The following is a 6276-nucleotide window of genomic DNA, read 5'->3' on the forward strand; positions in this document are numbered from 1 at the left end:
CCAGGAAGCTATGAGAGGAGGTTGTTCTGAATGGAGCCATCGCCAACATTCCAAGAGCACTATCTGCCAGCGCATCCTGCTGCCAGCTGCATGGGATACCCTTCTTGAAGTCCTTCCTTTGCATGCTTTATCCCTGCTCGTTTAGTGCTAAAAATGAAATTTAGAAACAACCAAAGTGCTCGGCAAACCTTTCCGTACCGGGACACCATGACTTCGCTTGGGATCCTTTACCAAAGCGAGGCTTAAAACTACTGCGGCTGCATGGGTCGACCTGGTGGGCTCAGGAGATTTGTGCTGGGTCCATCAGTTCTGTTCCCTGGGTTGGCTGGGATGCTGTGGAGGCAGTCCGTAGTGGGGGCAGGGGAAGCCGTGGTCATTGATTAAGGGTGACACCCAGTGGCTGAATTCGGGGTCTATGACTGCAGGGTTCCAGACGGAGCCCTGGTGCGTGGCCTCTGGCTCCACAACCCATCACTGTAATGAACAGTCTAGGCATGCTGGATGGGGGTATAGCGAAGGACTGTTGGGGGAGAGGGGTATAAAACAGGGGAAAAAAATCCTCATGCAGTTGCGAATGAAGACTCATGGCACCAGATCCCAGCTTTGGTTCTGACTGAGGTGGAACTAATTGGAGCTTCTGGACCAAAAATTAAAATGCATAATATTCTCCTCAAAGTCAAGTTGGATCTGCTCAGCTATTTGGGACCTCAGTACTCTTCTGTCACAAATGAAATGAATTTGACGTTCTCCGCCCATCCATAGCCCGTGATGCAAAAACAAAAACTGGAATTTGGCTCTCTGCAGCTTACATCATATAACAACGCCAGATTAGTGGCGTTCATTATACCCACGCAGAATGGGAACTTTTGTACCTAATCTCCAGTGCCACAGTATATATATATATGCACATGATCAAATTCATTATCTGAAAAAGTCAGACACACACTAATCTCATAAGTCAGGGTGAAAAGTCCACATATGGAACTAAAGCATCAGTAATTTCTACATATGCTTTAATAAATCTATGAAGACAGATGATAAACTCCTTCAAGAACTATTTAATGTACTCAAATGAATCCACTAGCAACAGAGCTGTTCATATGAAGGAGGAAAAATATAAAGAAGGCACTGCCCCACTTAACTTCAGTCTTAAAACACCTCCCCTTATTTTATTTATTATGAAGCTTTCTGTGGATTATTTAGAACTTTAATTACTTTTATCACATTTTAATAGAATCTATTGCATAGTGAAAAAGAGCCATTGCTGTTGAGACAAATACGGGTGTTACTCTTCTGTATTTGAATGAAGATGGCTCATGGGGGTGTGGATTTCACAGTAAGCTATGAACTGACGTCTTTTCTCTCCTTCCTATCAACAGTCCACTTAATAGCCGATTCATTTGAGTGAATCAATGAGCTCTCAAGAGTTTATAGTCAGGCTTATTTGATGTGCTCCATTGGGTTCGAGTTTTTTATGTTTTAAAACCTTTACTGGCAGGTGCTGTGGCTGAGTTGGTTAAAGCGCCTGTCTAGTAAACAGGAAATCCTGGGTTCAAATCCTAGCAGTGCCTTCTTTATGGGGTTTTTTGGGTTATAGAGTGCCCGGATTTCTTTTACTTGCAAATTTCAACTCCATTTTGAAAGGATTTCATCTCTCCAAACGCATTGCCTTTAACACGTGGATGTAAGGAGCTATTCTGACAGCAGATCCCCTGCTCAAAGAATGGATTTTTACAAACTGACGGTACAAGTTGTCTCAGTTCATGTACTGAATTTTACCTTTGCTAGATACATTCAGGAAACATTTTTTAAGCTTGCTTTGTTAGTTACAGCGATTTATAAATGTTTAAATACATATATGAATAATAAAAGGGTGACACTGCTCCTCAATGGCACCAAGCACCCTTACTAGAAGTTGGGTCATGCATCCTGTGTCAGCAATGTCCTTGTCAGTGTTTTTTGACACCTCCCAGTCTCCAATGAGGCTGGACTGCAGGTATTGAGTTGGTGCGCCCCATGTCTGCAAGGGCCATGGATTTTACAGCCTGGGCTGGGATTCGGTGCTCCCCCAGGTGAGGCAGAGATTCTGGAACTCCTTCTTCTTTGCAGAATAGTGGGAGGCAAACAGGTCACCAGGCGGCAGGATTCAAAATATCTTGGTGTTTCTGAATCCTTGGATAGGTGAAGTCTTTTCTTTGCCAAAGGCGGGAAAAAAAATTGAAAGTTTGGGTATTGTTTAAAATGAATTTTTGAGGGGGTGAGGGCTCAATTTACCCCTGGCCTTATTGGCTTCAGAGGGTGAATGTTTGTGGAATTTCTGTCCAATAGCAATGGTTGTAGAGGGATCTTTTCAGAAGATATGTGGGATGGATTAAAAAAAGTATTCTGCATGTCTCCAAGAAAAACAAAAAAACAGCTGTGGGTGCACAAGAGGTGGAGCCACGGGGCCACTCCATTAATGCCATCCACTCTGCCTAAGGCCAGGCACACAAGTGGGTACTCACTCATGCACCTATGCCCTTTTTGTTAGCTGTCCTGAACAAAACAGATGTTGAACATATATTTACTATTGTGCAGGGCAGGAGATATCCAGAAGGTCCTTTGCTACAGCTCCCAGTAAAAGTATATGGATGATAAAGGGGATGGAACAGCTCCCCTATGAGGAAAGACTAAAGAGGTTAGGACTTTTCATCTTGGAGAGGAGACGGCTGAGGGGGGATATGATAGAGGTGTTTAAAATCATGAGAGGTCTAGAACGGGTAGATGTGAATCGGTTATCTACTCTATCGGATAATAGAAGGACTAGGGAACACTCCATGAAGTTAGCAAGTAGCACACTTAAAACTAATCAGAGAAAGTTCTTTTTCACTCAACGCACAATTAAACTCTGGAATTTGTTGCCAGTGGATGTGGTTAGTGCAGTTAGTGTAGCTGTGTTTAAAAAAGGATTGGATAAGTTCTTGGAGGAGAAGTCCATTACCTGCTATTAATTAAGCTGACTAAGAAAATAGTCACTGCTATTACTAGCATCAGTAGCATGGGATAGACTTAATTTTTGGGAACTTGCTAAGTTCTTATGGCCTGGATTGGTCACTGTTGGAGATAGGATGCTGGGCTTAATGGACCCTTGGTCTGACCCAGTATGGCATGTTCTTATGTTCTTCAATTTGTCTCGTTTTATTCTCTTCTTCTCATGGCAAAATGTTTTGCAAAATCATCTTTATTGTGCAATTCAAAAGGTTCGGAAACATATCATAATGAGGCCAACAATCGACCTACCAAAACAACAGATGTTGTGCAAATCTTCATTTGAACACCCTCTTCTACCCCTAGAGCCCACACTTATCACCCCTTTCCACCCCATACTCTCAACCAAACAGTCATCGCATTCATTTCACAGTCATTCCCATCCATTCCTACATTCACACCCACAGTCTAACTCTGCCCCCCCCCCTCCGCGAACCCAGAAGGCCTAGATCCCCCATTCAAGAATACTATCAAAGACTAATAAAAATGCACAATATAGTTCCTTTCAAGACTTGGATGTAGGTAAAGCATCTGATTGCCAATGAATGCGATAACCTGCTACAGTCAAGTTACTTTGGAAGTCGGGTGATAAATGAGAGTAATGAGAGAGTACTCCAACACTCAGACTCCTTCTTATCCACTGGCGTCGATAATCTGATATAAGCCATTTGCTCCAGCAGCATCATATCCATCATACGATGGTGCCAAGCCACAATTGTGGGCATGTCTAAGGGGTCAAGCCAGAGTGCAAGTATTGTGTGGCACGCTAGCAGGATAGCAATCCTGTGCCTTAGTGCATCTGTCAGACAGCACTCGTATGTATCCCAGCCAGTAGGATTGTTATAGACAGTTTGAGTGGTATCTTAATATATTGAGTGATACAACCCAACACCTGAGTCCAAAAATACTCCACGGTCGGACAAAAAAGTAGCCGGTGAGTCACTGTGCCATTTTCCTTGGAACACTTAATGCAGAGGGGAGAAGAAAGGCGGCCCATCTGGAACCTATGCACATCGTCACAAACTGCATGGTGTAGGATCTGGAAGTGAAGATCCCGTAGACCACTATCTGCCAGTTGTTTATGAAGGAAAGTGAAACACGATGTTAGAAATGTAGCAGGTATGTCTGTTGCGCTCAACAACATCCAGTAAGAGGCCAGAGATTCAAGGTGTGGTGCCAGCAATGTGGTTTTAATCAGGCCACTCCAGCCTTTTATGTGAATACGCACTTTCAAATAAGGTCTTAGCGAAAGCCGCTTCTCGCAAGAAGTCTTCGGGACGCTAGTGGGTTTGCAAATAATGGCGCATTTGAAGATATGCAAAAAAAAAACCCGTAGGTTGTAGCTGATAGTTATTGACCATAGTCTCATATTCCAATACTTGAGGCGCATCCTCCTCAAAATAATGAAAGACATATTTTAGCCCACGTCGCGCCCAGGTCTTGAACACCCTACTGGCACTCATCCCAGGCTGGAAATCATAATTACCCACTAACAGGGTTAAAAGTGAAAAAGGGCTTTGCAGCCGATAATGATTGCGTAGCCACCTCCAGGCCTTTCGGCATGGAAAAAGGAAACTCTTGGGAGTGTCCAGCATTTGTACTGTACCCCCCGGTGCCTGTACAAGGTATAAGGGAGCCCAGGAGAAGGTCATATGCCTCAACAGCCCTTCCTCGCAGTATTTATAGGTATCAATTATCCATTCCCCAATAAAACATAGTTGGCAGGCCACATTATAGATTCAGAAATCTGGTATTCCCAGGCCTCCCTGTGCTTTAGGGTACATCAGAGTGTGATACTTAATCCTCACCCGTTTTCCACCCCACAAAAATTTAATCAACCATGTTTGTAATCTTTTGAGGTCAGCAACTTGAAGCCAAATAGGGAGCATATGTAGTTTATATAACAGTTTAGGGACAATCATCATTTTTATCAATGTTCAGCGCCCAGAGAAAGTAAGGGGAAGAGACTGCCATGCCTGCAACTGCTGCCCAATATTGACCAGAGTGTCTTTTATATTGAGCTTGTAAAGCATGTCTAATTCCCTGGGTACCCAAACCCTTAAGTATTTCAACTTCCCAGGGGCCCACATAAATGGAAAGGGTCCAATCCAGGATGCAGGGAGGTGTGGATGCAAGGCAAGGGCCTCTGATTTGGATAAATTGATTCGAAGACCTGCTATATCATTGAACTGTGCAAATGTCGACAGTATGACTGGCACACTCTGACTAGGATGACCTACAAATAAAAGAATGTCATCCGCGAACATTGCAAGTTTTATGGGGTATTCACCCAAACTAAGCCCCCAAATGTCTTTATCCCCTCTAAGCTTCTCAGCCAAAGGCTCTATTGCCAGAACAAAGAGCAGAGGGGAAAGTGGGCACCCTTGACGCATCCCACATTGTAGTGGAAAGGGGACCGACATGCCCCCATTGATCAGAAGTCTAGCACTGGGGTTGTGATATAAGACTTTTAACCATGAGACAAAGTTCCCCGTGATCCCATATTGTTGGAGTACCCAAAACATATAGTCCCAGGACAGGGAGTCAAAAGCCTTTTCAGCATCCAAACTAAGAATTAAGGCTTCCTCCTGTGAATGATAGCTAAGAGCGGCAATAAGACGCCTCACGTTCTGGACTCCCTGCCTGCGTTTGACAAAACCTGTCTGATCGGAGTGGATTATGTCCGTTAGGATGTGATTGAGCCGAGCTGCCATCACAGCCGCAAGTATTTTTAGGTCGACATTAATGAGTGAAATAGGTCTATAAGACCCCACGTCCTGCGGATCCCTCCCAGGTTTTGGCAAAAGGATGATAGTCGAACAATTTTCTTCTTGTGGCAGGGGCTTATCCGCGAGTAGTGAATTATAATATGAGGTAAGGTTCGGCAACAGTGAAAATTTTAGAGTTTTATAGAACTCGTTGCTGAGACCATTGGGACCAGTCACCTTACCCTTTTTGAGTTTCTGTATTATGGCATAAATTTCAGAGTCCACAATAGGAGAATTTAATGCTGGGAGCATATCTCCGACTGGCCTAGGCTAATTGAAATGTTGGAAAAAAGCTCTGAAGCAACCTGAGAATGCGGTTTGGAAGCATACAGCATCTTATAATAGGCTACAAAGCTAGCTTCAATATCAGCTGGAGTGGTATAATAAGTACCGTCACTACCCTTCACCCCTGCTATGACAGACTTTGTATGTCTCGGTCTAACTAAGTTAGCAAGGAGTTTGCCCGGTACATTCCCATACT

At 43.8% G+C, this 6276-nt stretch overlaps 1 non-coding gene across 1 annotated transcript; it reads left to right on the forward strand.

The window, feature by feature from the left end:
• Window positions 1-1497: 1497 nt before the first annotated feature.
• On the forward strand, window positions 1498-1571 carry TRNAT-AGU. The gene has a single exon. It is a non-coding gene; the product is annotated as a tRNA-Thr (tRNA).
• The last annotated feature ends 4705 nt before the right edge of the window (window positions 1572-6276 follow it).

This window comes from Rhinatrema bivittatum, chromosome 4 (genome assembly GCF_901001135.1).
Source record: "Rhinatrema bivittatum chromosome 4, aRhiBiv1.1, whole genome shotgun sequence".
Taxonomy (NCBI): domain Eukaryota; kingdom Metazoa; phylum Chordata; class Amphibia; order Gymnophiona; family Rhinatrematidae; genus Rhinatrema; species Rhinatrema bivittatum.